The following is a 14,192-nucleotide window of genomic DNA, read 5'->3' on the forward strand; positions in this document are numbered from 1 at the left end:
GGCCATGTGCAAATCAGTCTGACCCTGTGCCTCATGGGAACAGTCCAGCACGAACTGCCAAGCGATGTCTTCCCAGGACCGGAAACAAGCATCCTGGGACCGGTTTCTGGCTAATCAACCGTCATCAGCCAGGCTAGCTTGAATCCAGTGGCAAAGTGAGCAAGGGACCCACGTCTGGGCATACCCTGCCAATTTAGGGCAAACAAAGCAAAACCAAAGGGGATGATGGACGGAGTGTTGAACATTGCAAAACGATGGATTTAGGCCCAGATCTCTGTACTGGGGTGAATGTATGACATTGTTCTACATTCTGTCCATCCATTGTTCTTTTTGCATTTGTTACCCTGAGTTCGACGGGTATGCTCAGACGTGAGTCCTGTGCTCTCCATGCCACTGGAGTCAAGCTATCCTGGCTGATGAGGGCTGAAAGCCCGAAACCGGTCCTAGGATGCTTGATTCCAGTCCTGCGACGTCCTGGCCTGGCAGTTCGGGCTGGACTATTCCCATTGGGCGCAGGGTCAAGACTGATTTGTATATGGCTGGGTGCAAACTGGACTAGCATGGTGAGCAAAAAAATGATGGATTTAGGCCCAGATCTATGTACTGGGGTGAATGCATGACATAGTTCTGCATTCTGCCATCAATTTTTCTTTTTGCATTTGTCACCCGGAGTGATTTTACCAGCCGGAAGCGCTTGAGACTTTAGCAGCAACAGCTGCCAAACCTCTGTACCCATCCCTGCTCTGACCTCTTTCTACAGCGAGAGGAAGCATAACATACTCCCCGGAACCAGGGTACCTTTTTACTGTCCCTCCTCTACAATCCTATTCCTCCTCCCTCCATCCCCGCAATGCCCCAGCTCCCATGTACCACCTGATCTTACCAAGCGGTGAATGGGAGCTGTTAAACCTCTCAGAATAATTCTAATTCATACCATACAGTGCACCCCATGGTAATTCTGTGCCCATGCATTAATTCCCCATTCCTGGAAATGGAGACGGGGAGCTCTAACTCGTATTAGGTAGAGTTACATGTGGAGATACTGGTCGGAAACAGTAATTCTGCACGGAATTGTAACCAACGTGTAAGTGGGACCTAAGTGGGTGCGAGTACTAAGCTATGTGTGACTTTTAGCACACAGTATATGATGTATATCTGAACAAGAAATGTAGTGCTGACTAAATGTAGAGCATCGGTTCCCAGACTGACATTCCTTATACATTTATGTTAGTATAAGGTGGAAGTGTCAATCCAAGTTCTTCTCTCCTGTTGACAGCGTTAAGTCTAATACAGCAAAACTGTGACTGACTCATAATCCCTTCTACCCAAACCTCACAGTTCTCACTCAATCATCTTTTTCCCCATAGGTTTCTGGTCCTCTACTTTACAGTATCGGATTTTGCCTTTTCTTTAATATATATATATATAAAAAATAGCAAACTTTATCATTTCCGCCCTTATTCCCCACCCTCATTTTCTGGATTTAATCTTGTGCCTGACTCTGAACTTCTCCATTACCTCCACCGTGCCAACATTGTAGGTTCTCCGACTGATTTCCTTCCTTCCTGATTCGTGCCTTTAGTATGTTCCTGATTGGCGCTCTATCTCATGGCAGTTTTCACTATACCCTTTACTGTTGTTTTTCAAAAAAATCTTCTTTGCCCATTACCGATCTTCCATATCTCAGATAATCTTCTCTCATTCCTTCCTCCCCTAATAATTTTGATTGCATCTTCTTCCACGACTGGTTCCTATCTCAGGTGGCAGGGTGGTCAAGCAATGAAGGGCTGGATTGCGACACAGGGTAAATGCCAGTAGCTGAGATTCAAGCAATCCACCCATCATTTTTTTATTTCCTCATTGCAACATATATGCCCTGATTTGGGTCATGTTCTCACTGTGACATAGGATTCAAACTGCATTCTTTTGACGAAACCAGTCTTGGGTTGCTTGTATTCCTGTTCCCGGAGACCCTGGCCTGGCAGTTTCAACTGGACTGTTCTTATTGGAGCAGGACCAAGGCCAATTTGCATATGTTTGGTTCCTGTCAGAAGTGGCACGATGGGCAAAACAACGAAGGCCTCGATTGCAGCCCAAGGTAGTTACCAGCTGCTTAGATTATTTCAAGAAGCCACCAATCTTTTTTTTCCTCACTTGTTTACATTCCTGTCATTTTCCCTCTCTGGCTGTTGTGCTATGCCATCTCCTGAAACTTTCCTTCGTCTGCCTCAGATTCTCTCTCATCTTCCTGACACTCTACATCATTTTATGTTGCCTGCTGTTACCTTTTTGTCTCTTACAGAATGGCCAATCAGTCTGGTTCGTATTTCTTTCCTCATGTATGATTTTGGCTGCTGCTTGTACAGGGTTTTCTCTCATTGCATCCACTGCATACATTCTTTCTTTCTCTTCCCTCTTTTGTTTTCGGGCCCTCACGTTTCTGCCCTTGTTTCCCTCTTGTTTTCAGTCTACACTGTCCTCCTTCCTTTCATCATTTAAAGTATCCTGCATTTTTATGTATTCATAATTTTATTTCATATTTTTTGATTCCGCGCTTTTTTGATTCAGCTCTATCTCACAAAGGAGACCGTGTTTTACAAGTGTCAGTGGCAGAACAAACCACTGCATGTGGATATAGACATAACATTATTACAACAGTAAGGCATGGAAAGATATTTGTCATGTATGCAGATTTGTAGAGCGCACTATCACCCGAGAGGATATCCTGACGCAGAGCAGGTTTGAGTCTAGGCACACCTAGGGCCTAGTGGGACTACTCGAAAGGCTAAGTCTTCAGCTTCTTGTGGAATTCAAGAAGTGAGGAGGAAGCTCTTGTGTGTAGTTGCAGGTCATTCCACGCTTTAGGAGCAATGTAGAAGACTCAACCGTCGGATCTGGTTTTCAATATGCTTGAGATACGTGTAAGTAGGAGTCCAAATGAGTTGTGTATCTGGAAGGTTAGTGGAAGCAGGTACGATTGTTGAGATATGCTGGGCCAGTGTTATGTGGTGCCTTGAAAGTGTGGGTGAGGAGTTTGACTTATGCTCATTTGTGAATGTTGAGCCAGTGGAGCTTCTTTAAGTGTGGTGTGATGTGAGTACAGTGTGGAAGGTTGAGAGTGATTTTTGTTAATTCCACCCAGTCCCGCTTGCTTGTGACCAGGGCGTGTGTGTCAGTTTCTGGGTATTGATTGGGAGCCATTAAAAATAATTCCTCAGCATCTTTATAGTATGGAATAATGAGGCGGTGACAGCATTGATTAGGGCGGTCATGTTGAGTTTGCAGTCATTGATGATCCTGAGAATCTGGGTGAAGGTGGTAGGGGTGGGTGCCGGTCCTAGCTCTGTTAGCCACTAGGTGGAGTCCCAAGGTCATATGCTCATATCGAAGATCACAATTGCAGGCTTTTTGGTGTTCAGCTTTAGACAGTTGGTCTTCATCCAGTGGGTGATTTCAGTCATGCAGGCATTAAACTAGTTCTGGGTACTTCGCATGTCGTCAGCATAGGAGAAGACGTTTATATTGTGAGAGTGGATTATGCTGGTTAGAGGGATCACATATGCATTGAAGCGGGTCGGGCTCAGGGAGGATCCTTGTAGAAGTCCACAGATGAGGTCTCAGGGAGGTATACGGTGCCAGGCTGACTGACTGGGTCCTTCCAGTCAGGAAGCAGCAGATCCATCAAATTGCGTAGTCTTGGGTTCGGATATCATGTAGGTGTTGGATGAGGATGTGATGGGAGACTGTGTCAAATACTGCGGAGAGGTCCAGAAGGATGAGGGAGACTGTGTCTCCTCTGTCCAGTCATGCTGATGTCATCTATGGCAGCAATGCAGCAATGAGGGCTGTTTCCATGCTGTAGTTGGTTCTGAAACCAGACTGAGTGGGGTCTGAAACCAGACTGAGTGGTGTCGAGGAGTTGAAGGTCGTTAAGGTATTCAGTGAGGTGTCTGTCGATGATTTTCGTTAAGTCCTTTGCGGGGAAGAGTAGCAGGAAGATCAGTTTGTAACTGGCGAGCGTTCAAGGGTCCGCAGAGGGTTTAGTCAGCAATGGGAGGATTATTGCACGTTTCAAGAATCTGAGAATATCACGGAAGAGATGGAGGCATTCAAAATAGGTGTAAGCATGGCACTGATGGGTTGCATTTCCCTGCAGAAGGCATAGTGGGGGTAGGTGTCTGATGGGCCACTGAGTGCATGGAGTTCATGATAGTTGGTGTTCTTCTGGCGATGACAGGCCATGTGGTTAGCATTGGTTTTTTGGATAAAGTTGGAGGCGTTTGGCGAGATCTGTCTTGTCCAGTAGTGGGATAAAATTGCTGTAAATGGCGGTGATTTTGTGACTTAAGAATTGAGAGAGATTGCTGCAGATGTCCTGCAAGGGAGTAATTGAGTTGGAGGCAGCCAATGGTGAGATGAAATCTTTCATAATGGCTAAGATTTCCTGCCTTCTGCTGGTGCTGGCATTGATGTAGTCCACCTGAGCTGCATGTTTGGTGGTCCAGATCATTGGGTGGTTGCGTCTCTGGGCAGATTAGAATGGGCTCCTGTCTGCATTGTACTGGCCTTTTCCATTGTACTCCAGTTGTTTGCAGTGATGTTTCATCAGTCTGAGTTCCTCCAGGTACTAACTGGCCTGGTGCCTGGATTTTGCTGTATTGCTGTGTCTGAGAAGGGCCAGGAGTTCGGACAGGAAGTGATCCAATTGTTGAATTTGATGGCTTTTGGGAGGCTTTTGCTGTGTTCAGGTCAGCGGGTGTTGAGAGTGATGTTCCAGCCCTTGTCAGTGATGCTGTTCCGATTTTGGAGGGCTGGTCTGATGGTGGTGTGTGTGCATTGGGCCAGTACCAGTACGCTGAACTTGACAAGACGTCGTCTGTCCAAGGAACAAGTGTGGGACTGTTGACTCAGATGTTTCCGAAGTTGGTGAAAATAGACAAAGCAGGTAGGTACCTGTAGTCTGTGGGTGAGTCCCAGGCTTCCAAGTTCCTCAATGAGTGCTCAGGACTTTGGGTCGGCATAGTCTAGTCAAATGGATGTTAAGGTCTCCAAGTAGGATGTAATTGCTAGAATTGAGGGCGAGTGGTGCGACAAAGTCCTCTATGGTGTGGGTGAAGTTGATAAACGGCCCTGGTGGTCTCTACATGAGAGTGTCACTTAGGGTGAAGTTGGCTGTGACATGGAACTTGAACAACAGGTGTTCTATAGTGGAGGATGACATGTTCATGGATGTGGTGCAGCTGATGGTGTTGTTGTGGATGATGGTGAGCCACCTTCAGGCTTGTGAAGTCAAGCTTGCCTGTCAATCTTGTAGCCGGACGGGATGGCTTTGGCGATGTCAGGTGGCACTGCAGTGTTCAGTAAGGTTTCCGTGAGAAAAAGTAGGCTTTGTCGTGTTGAGTGTTGTGTGGGTAATTACAGGACTGTGTGAGTGATGGTGTTGGGTGCTGTCGGTGCAGCGAGTGTTGGGTGTGGATAAATGCATGAAAACCTGCAGGAAGCGCAGAAGAATGTTTTCTCAGTGCTGTGTTTTGCGGAAAGGCAGCAGTAAGCATAACAGTGGCTGGGGTACGGATGCGAGGGTCCCAGCATGTTAGCGGCGGTAGGGCAGCGTTCCTGATATTGGGCGCTGTCCAGGCGCAGACGGGCTTGGCTTTAGCACAAAGTCAACTGAGCATGTCCACGCTGTGGCAGCTATTCCCTAGGTCCTGGGAAGAGAGAGGAGTGATGTAATTTCCTTTGACGCTGAATGATGGGAAATCCAGTGATGTCACTTCCTTGGATGATGGAAAAGGTCTACTCTTGCTTGGCTTCTTCTTTTAAAGACAGTTTTGGCTGGAAACCAGTGATGTCACTTCCTGTGCAGGTGGATGATGGGCAATCCCTCAAAGTCTCAGTTTCCTTTGCCTATTTCTTGGCCTCCTTATGCTCCATCCTGGGTCTGTTTCTTTCCCTTTATTATCACTGTGTCGGTTCGATCCATCCATGTTTCCTCTTTTCAGACAATTCTTTCTGCAAAATTCTCAAAGTCACTTGTTGATCTCAATGTCCTGATATTTCACCATCATCTGTCGGTTGTGTTTCAGTGCTTTACATGTAAGTGATTGTACTGTGTTTTTTAGCATTTGTTCAGCAATTTGGTAGAAATACTATATTATTTCTGTTACTTCAATAAATTAAATGACATCCTATACCGTGTCCGCTAATCTGGAAGTAGATTGTGTGGTTCTGATGGCTTTCATCCACTTTATTGTTCTTGCTCCTTCTAGGTTCTATGTTTTATTTTGTCCAGAAATACTTAAGTAATAATTCACACGATGACTTTGTGGTAATTAATTACGTGTTTCAGCATGTTACATTAAATTCCATGTGAGTAATTTCAACAAATGAAAATATTGTCAACATTTTTAATACAAAAATTATTCTGAAATAAAATAATTTTTGCAGTTCACAAGGCCTAACATTTAATTGTCAGTGGAGTGGAAGTGAGGGATGGGACTAACCTCCGTGAGTGTCTTTCGTTAAATAACTTCCGGTTCGCATTTACATGCTTATCTCTGCGTTAGATGGAGACACTGGTACTGTTTTCTGAAAATTAGATAACAACCCCTTCCTGACTGTATGCTCTTTTGAACCCCATACAGTTGGTCCTGCTAAGTCATTCCAGTGCATTCGCAACAACATCTACATATACCTGATGCAGTAAACCAGCATTTATTTACAAAGATCATTTTTAAAAATTTCACTTTCGTTGTAGTATCCTACCAAAAAGCATTCCTTTACTCGGTCTAGGAAGACAAAGTGAAATTGGCTTAGCCTGGTTGCAGATTAGCTACTATCATCATGTCTAATAAATCTATCTATCTATATATCCATCTCTATCTCTCTCTAAATATATATATATATATATATATATATATATATATATATATATATATATATATATACTAAAATTGTACTCAGCACACTCTTCAATGTTATGTATTAGTCCATCGATACAGTCCATTTAATAGGAGGCAATACACACAAGTCCAGTCCAAGGGCCAGATGTACGACCCTTTCTCTAGCGCCTTGCAATTTGTGACTCGTGTGTCGCAAATTGTGAGGCGCTAAATGAAATGTAAAACAGTGTTATTACACTGTTTTGCGATTCCCAATGGGGTTGCAAATAGCGAGGCTTAATAATATTAATGAGCCTCTCGCTATTTGCGAGACCATTGGGAATGCAAGCCCTCCCAGGGACGGTGGCCTGCTGGGCTCAGTAGACCACCATGTCTGGGACTGCTTTTAAATAAAGCAGCTTAAAAAAAAAAATGCAGCCCGTTTTCCTTAAAGGAAAACGGAATGCATTTTTAAAAAAATGAAATGTTTTCGTTTTCTGTTTTTTACGGCAGGGAGTGGTCCCTGGGACCACTGCCTGCCCTTAAAAAATATTTTTAGAGACAGTCACAAAGTGGAAAGGGTCCACTGGGAACCCCTTCCAAATTGAGAATGCATTACCACCCTCTTGAAGAGGGTGGTAATTTGCAAGTGTTTTGCGACCGCAGTTGCGGTAAAATACATAGCAGTGCAGGCGCAATTAGGAAGGGAACGCCCCTTCCTAATTGCGACTCGCAATTTCTAAATAGCGAGTCGCAAATAAATTGCAACTCGCTATTTAGGAATAGTACATAACCAACAGTGATTTTGCATGCGCAAATGGGTTCGCAAACCCGTTTGCGCATGCAAAATCACGTTGTACATCTAGCCCCAAATCCATTATAAACCATTCATTATTAATTGTGTGTGCAGTTGCTTGCGTTCATATGATAGGTTGCAGCCAATGCATTTGGGTTCAGCACCTCTGGTCCAAAATGCAACAGATGATGAAAGATATCTTCAAGATTCCGTTCACGCTATCCTTTCTGACTACAACACTAGGAATTGCGGCAGTCCCACACACCATTGATCTTCCAGCAAATCATCTACTATTGTTAGACATGATGTTGTGTCTGAGTGCTGAATCGATTCTGTCAGATTGGAAGTCCTCTACAGAGATTGCCTTGGGTCAACGGTGGGATATATGATGTCCATCAGAAGTGCAGATAACATAATGTATAGGAAATTACATAACACATCCAGGACACGTAGCCCCTGAAAGGCACTTGACGGACACCTGCAAAAAGTTGATCCACCATGATAGTACACAGTCACTGAACTCTTTGGGCCGATTCATATCTCCTCACTCGGATAAGTGTACATCACAATTATATGTCTAATGGGGCTCCCTGGCTTGTAGCTTCCACTGATTCCCTCCTCCTTTGTATCCATTGTTTTCGCACTAAGCGATATTTCCTCCATTTCTTTATTTTCTACTTGCACAGTGCACACTCCTGGGCACATTATGATCCCTATTCATCTGGGGTGCTCAATAGCTGTATCCTTGGAGGTTGAGACTGCTCTGCATCACTGTACATCCTCTTATGATAATGAGTATTTAACCCTTTAGTTGAGCCTGTCATTGCCATTATTGTGGTCTACCTTGGTACTGTGCTATCACCGAATATTGGTATGTACAGTGCATTTTACATTCTCACTCGTGTACTTGCCTAAAATTTCAATAAAATAGTTTGAAATAAAAAAAGGGCTACTTCAGGGCACAAAAGTAATATATTTAGTTACTCTTAGTATCCATTTGTTCTCTCCTCTCATCTTAATTGAGCCTTAAAGTTGGCTCCCCAATCTGAATCCACAAAATATTGCTCAGTTACCAACAGTATGGTACTTCCTAGTCCTATACCCCTAGATGCATCAACGTTGTCATTTGCGATTCCTTATTAGCGAAAAATAAGGAATCGCAAATAAGGAATCGCAAATGGCAATGCATCATTAATTTCGCTATTTTATTGAGATTCGGTAAAAATCGCAATTTTTACGGAATTCCAATAAAATTGCGAGTTCCAAATAGCGAATCCGCAATTCCCATTCATTCCTATGGGCTGAAATGCCCATAGGAATGAATGGGAATTGCGAATTCGCAATTTCAAATCGGAATGCATCAAAGCCTTTCAAGGGTGGAGAGGGGGGTCCAAAGGACCCCCCCCTGCACCCATGAAATGCACTTTTACATGTGAGTTACATACACACATGTCCTAAGGACATGTGTGCCTGTAACGTACACGTTTAAAAAATGCATTTTTATGCGTTTTTAAACATTTTTGCAAATTACCACGAAGTTCAACTTCGTGGTAATTTGCATTTGCAATTTGTAAAATCGCAAATGTTTTGAGGATGATGCATTGCTTTTAAGGAATCGCATATTTGCGATTCCTTAAAAGCAATCGCATTTTTGGAACTCGCAAAAAATAGCGATTTTCAAAAAATGCTTCATGCATCCCAGTAACCAATTTAGGAAGTGCAAAAGGCCGATTTTTGCGAATCGCACCGTTTGCACTTCCTAAAAAGGTTGATGCATCTGGGCAATAGTCCCTTCAGCTATTAGTACGTCAAGCATTCAACATGTGGGCGTATAGTAGGACCCTTTTGGACATGTGCACTAATGGTGTCTAAGTAAAACCTCATTCACTCAGTCCAGGATGACAGAGTGAAATCGGATTACATCAAATGCAGATCAGCTACTAACATCTTGTCTAAAATTCCAAGTTTCTTCTCATGCTTGGGACCGTTAAGAAGAGTAAGACGAGTTATGGAGAGTGATTTAGACATCCCTATGCCCGCATGCGAAGTGATCGCCACGGCGGCACAGAACTACACAGATCTTTCCACCGGCTGGTGTTGAAGACCGAAATTAATCTAAAAAGAGGAATTCACGCCTCAAACAAATTGGAGTTTCTCAGCTGAAATTCTCCACCTACATCGGAAGCCATCATTGTTGATACATCCACCTTTTTTCAAGGCTGTCCATCTTTCCTACAGTCCTGAGGAAGACCTGCCCTTAGATGCACAAAAGTCAGCGCATCCGTCTAGTGTGGAAACGTCGACGTTCTGTCTATGTATGGGTCCACACATAGTTTCAACCGAACAAAAGAAATAATATATTCGTTTGAAACAAATGTGATTCAAAGTGGACACTACTGATTGAAATATTGTCTCTATATGTATGCTTATAAGTATGTGTATTGTTTAAAAAATGTTGCGTTGAGCACCCAGTCACTAGTCACAACTCACTTACCAACTGTACATTTTATTTATGTATTGTTTGTTTTGGACAGCTTCTTAAAAACATTGAGAATCAAACCGACGGAAAGGTCAAATATAAAAGATTTGCCTTTATCCCCTGTTTTTGGTCAGTTGTTTGTGTCTGTTTTTCTTAGAATTCGTTTTCTTGGTAGATTATTCATATGAAAGTCTTTTTCCACAACTATATATTCAATATATTCTTCAATGCAAATAAATTTCCCAACAGAACCACTGTTCTCATTTAGTAGGACCGTTATGAGCCGGAGGCTGTCTATTGAGTATTGTTACGTTGAGAGTCCACACAAATAAAATATACCATGGCCAATCCAGAACTAAGGGCCTGATTGTGATGGCAGTCGGACTTTCATTCGACCGCCATCCGGTCGGGAATGGGACCCCCAACTAGCTGTCGGCAGTCCCACCATAGGGATTACTATGAGACCACCTTCAAGGCGGTCACAATGTGTACGTTTTGTATTGCGGCATGTGCTGTGGGCTGCAAGGACACGCCTTGGTACAAAAAATACACATTTTGCATATCAATCAATCAATCAATCAAAGACATTTATAGAGCGCACTACTTACCCGTAGGGTCTCAAGGCGCTGGGGGGAGGGGGTGCCGTTACTGCTCGAACAGCCAGGTCTTCAACTTCTTCCTGAAGGAGAGGTGGTCATGGGTCAGGCGCAGGTCGGTCGGGAGGGAGTTCCAGGTCTTGGCGGCCAGGTAGGAGAAGGACCTTCCTCCTGTTGTCGCTCTTCGGATGCGGGGGACGGCGGCGAGGGCATGGTTGGCTGATCGGAGGTGGCGTTTGGGAGCGTAGAAGTTGATTCGGTTGTTGAGGTAGCTCGGCCTTGGTCATGTAGGGCTTTGTGTGCGTGGGTGAGGAGGCGGAAGGTGATTCTTTTGTTGACGGGGAGCCAATGCAGGTCTCTCAGATGTCCGGAGATATGGCTGGTTCGTGGGATGTCGAGGATGAGTCTGGCTGAGGCGTTCTGGATCCGCTGGAGTCTCTTCTGGAGCTTGGCGGTGGTACCGGCGTAGAGGGTGTTGCCGTAGTCCAGTCGACTGGTGACGAGGGCCTGGGTGACGGTCTTCCTGGTCTCGGTGGGGATCCACCAGAAGATCTTCCGTAGCATGCGTAGGATGTTGAAGCACGCCGAGGAGACGGTGTTGACTTGTCTGGTCATGGAGAGGGAGGAGTCCAGGATGAAGCCCAGGTTGCGTGCGTGGTCTGTCGGTTTGGGTGCGGTGCCCAGGGCGGGAGGCCACCAGGAGTCGTCCCAGACGGAGGGCGAGGAGCCCAGGATGAGGACCTCCGTCTTGTCTGAGTTCAGTTTCAGGCGGCTGGTCGTCATCCACTCGGCTACCTCTTTCATCCCTTCGTGCAGATTGGCTCTGGCGGCGGCGGGGTCGTTGGTCAGGGAGAGGATCAGCTGGGTGTCGCCGGCGTAGGAGATTATGTTGAGGTCGTGTTGGCGAGTGATGGCCGCGAGGAGGCTCATGTAGACGTTGAAGAGGGTGGGGCTCAGCGAGGATCCTTGAGGGACGCCGCAGATGACTTCGGTGGCCTCTGACTTGTACGGTGGTAGGCGGACTCTGTGTTCTTCCGTCGAGGAAGGAGATGATCCATTCCAGAGCCTTCTCCTGGATTCCGACGTTGCTGAGTCGTTGAACTAGGGTGCGGTGGCAGACCGTGTCGAAAGCCGCGGAGAGGTCAAGGAGGATGAGGGCCGCTGTTTCTCCGTTGTCCATCAGGGCTCGGATGTCATCGGTGGCGGCGATATCCTTGCACTATGTGGCAGGCACCATGGTGTGCTTGTTGCATGGTGCAGGGATATGTAGGGGGGCACCATTGGTGCTCCCCAGAACCCAAGCCTGAGAGCAAGGGAGTTAGACGGGCCCACTAGGGGCCCCCAAATCCCATTTCACCTGCCTTTTCATGGCGAGTTAACCACCATGAAACGGCAGGTGGAAAGGGACATTGTAATCTCTACAGCAGTGCCTGAGCATACACCCACCCCTCTTTAGGGATTCAAGTCCTTTCTACACACCGACGAATCCCTGAGCACGTCAGATGCCAACCATCCACCAGTCATTGTAATGCGATGACAGTAGGACCGCCAATGACGGGCTGACGGTGGTGGTCCCACCGCCATTATAATCAGGCCCTAAATGTCTTATATGTTTTTAGAGCCCAGGCAATAGCAAGGCATCCCCTCACCACTCTCTCTCGCTATGTCATGTTCTTCCGTCCATCAAAATAACTTCCTGCTGTTAGCCCCTTCGCTGCGGTACCGATTTTACCACTGTGCGGTAAACAAAAGAACAGGGCGGGCCGTGACGAACCCCTGCCGTCATCAGCACACGCCCACCGCGGGGCGTGACGGCTGGGGTTCGTCACCAGCATGGGAGGGGTTAAACATTGTCACTCTTTCCTTCACCTTTATTATTGCTTCAACACTTTCTAAAAATGTGTAAACACTGATGCAGGATTCTTGACACACAAAGAACTGTAACTCCATTGTTCCTTGATCTGGTACGTGTGTTATCACAAAAAACAGTAAGCACCTTTTCCTTATTTGTTGTTTGTTGCTTGATTATTCCTTTGTTTTTTTCCTTTGGCTTGATTCCATCACGTGTATAATGACGTTGATACAAATGACATATATATGTGTATTCTTGTTTTTCATTACCCTGCGGCAGTCGCTGGGTAGTTATAGTTCGGACCGTGTTTCCATACGAAAAGCGTTTTTTTGGTTTCCTTATAAGTTTGGCAAATCTCCATAGAACGTTCCCAAAAAGTAAAAGTCTTATCCACCACAGATTCTTCCTGGAAAGTTTCAGGGTGATCCGTCCAGCGGGGGCAGAGAGAGGGAGAGGGGTGGTCCAAAGAGGCCCATTCCCCATTATTTTTTCCATAGAAAATGTATACACAGCTACAGCCCAAATAGCTGAACACATTTTCACCAAATTTAGCAGAAAGCTAGATCTTGGTCCAGAAAGCATGCTTTTTGTGATCTGGTATAAATCTGTTTAGTAGTGTTTGAGAAATTAAGCCTCAAAAACTTTGTATACATCACAGCGTTGCGGATCTGGGGAACCGACGCATCTCAAGATGAGATCTGAATGGCTGCCTCTACATCAACGAAGATGTGGAGATTGTCATCTTAGGGCTCTAGAATCAGTCTCCAGTCCAAGAAAAACATTTAAAAAAAAGATGTAATGGGGCAGGGTGAGGATACCCTGCCCCCCCTCCTCCCCTTTCACAGCAATAAGGCTCAAAATTTGAAAAATAAATCTCCAACTTTAAGGACGCAAATCTCGGATCCTGGCAGGGCATCCCTAGCGGTGCGGCGGCGCCATAAATTACAGCTTCTCTGTACTCAAAATGGTGAGGCCCTGTGCATAAAAATAAAATGGAATATATAGATGTAGCGAAGAGAGTTTTGATTAGGCTACGTTGAAAGTTGTTTCCTTCACAAGCTCCTGTATACTTCTCTGTTGCTTTTTAAATCCGGATTTACATTGCCAGACATACCGAGACGCCCCACATCAGGTGTGAATAGCTCACGCCAGTTGCATTGTGGGACTTGCAGTTGAAAGCATTAAAGTTCCAGTTCACCAGTAGCAAAGGATGTCTAATGTGTGGCGCTGTGGCGGCAGCAGCACATGCTAAATCAAGGCAGCAGTGGAGTAAGCTGTAGAACAGAGGAGTTGACAATTGAAAAGAAAAGAAAAAAAATGGGGACTATACTTGGCCCATAGTCTTGGCGACAGAACCGTAAACGATTTCATTCAATGATTTATTAACATTAATTTCACTATTAAGAAAGTTCCACTGACCTGCTGCCACTTGGGGATGCGAAGAGACACAAAAAGATTATAATTTTAGCACCAGCATGTAAACAGGGGGCTCCAACCCGCCCTGCTGCTGCCGCTCCATCTGCAGAAATACTTAATATCCGGGGGTAGAATTTCGGCTTCGCCACACCGTCCTTCACGCCCACCAACA

Source organism: Lissotriton vulgaris, chromosome 1_1, assembly GCF_964263255.1.
Source record: "Lissotriton vulgaris chromosome 1_1, aLisVul1.2, whole genome shotgun sequence".
Lineage (NCBI taxonomy): Eukaryota > Metazoa > Chordata > Amphibia > Caudata > Salamandridae > Lissotriton > Lissotriton vulgaris.